General features: G+C 51.1%; 1 pseudogene; it reads left to right on the forward strand.

Annotated features, from left to right (window-relative positions):
- The first annotated feature begins 520 nt into the window (after nucleotides 1–520).
- LOC102011831 lies at nucleotides 521–1128 on the forward strand (annotated as a pseudogene).
- The last annotated feature ends 18 nt before the right edge of the window (nucleotides 1129–1146 follow it).

The following is a 1146-nucleotide window of genomic DNA, read 5'->3' on the forward strand; positions in this document are numbered from 1 at the left end:
AAAAAGAAAAAGAAATGTGATGGCCTTTCGCGGCCTTTCGCAGACCGTGATGATGCACACCTGTAATCCCAGCCTTCGGGCAGGAGGATCACCATGAGTTTGAGGCCAACCTGGGCTATGCAGTCCTAACTGCACAGCGAGACCCTGTTTTAAAAAAAAAGAATATTGTGCTTTTGAATGGTCCCTATTCATTGAGTAGCTATCTATCGTCTCTCTCTTCTTGCTTTTCTCCACCTTCAAATAAATCAACTTCTTTTAGTTTAAACTTGGCTTTTTAAATTCTTTACTGACGCTGTGTGGTTGACTGCCGGGAGCTGCGTTTTCCAGCAGAGCGGTGGCATACAGTACATGGATAAAGATAGGAACGGGAGAAGAGTGGGCGTAGCTAAGCAGAATGGATTTGAGGAAAACCCAGGCTGCAAGGAAAGAAGAGAAGCCAACAGCACGAAACAGCCACATTATGAGCACCAAGACCGCACCTCCTCTAGGGACGTCAGGGTAGAGTTCCCGAAACTGCTGATGGGCTCTCGCGAGGGGAAAGACGGCCGCGTGCAAGCGCTCATCCCCGGAGAAGGCGTTATTAGAGGCAGGGAAATACGAAGAGGCTGTTTCTTGTCACAAAAAGGCAGCAGTGTATCTTTGTGAAGCCATAAAGCCGACACAGTCTCAGCAGGCTCGCTCGTCTCTGGAGTTGCAGAGGGACAGCCACGTGGAACAGCCCCTCCTCCAGGAGAGGCGGGAGAGGGCGGCCCTGAGGAGCGGCAGAAGGCCCTGCAGAGCACGGACAGGGACCCGCTGCCCGTCTCCGCGCCTCTCCCAAGCCCTCTGTGGAGGACGGGAGGGCCAGGACCCCTTCTTGCTCGGAAGCACAGCCCTCCCACAGAGAAACACCCCCTGACATTCAGCGGGGTTTGACAGGGCTCCGGACACCATTGCTGTATTTACTTCAGCAAAAGAGTGAGCTAACGGAGCCATGTATTCTAAGCAAAGCCCCAAAGATGACAAAACAATTATAGAGGAGCAACCAGGCAACCAGAACTGCAGATTTGAAGAGACGTGGGGGTCCTTGTGGCTGAGAATGAAAGATTAAGGAAAGACAATAAACAACTAAGGGGTGAAAAGGCCAGACTTCTTTTTTTTTTTTTT

This window comes from Chinchilla lanigera, unplaced genomic scaffold, assembly GCF_000276665.1.
Source record: "Chinchilla lanigera isolate Chin_1 unplaced genomic scaffold, ChiLan1.0 scaffold02587, whole genome shotgun sequence".
NCBI lineage: Eukaryota > Metazoa > Chordata > Mammalia > Rodentia > Chinchillidae > Chinchilla > Chinchilla lanigera.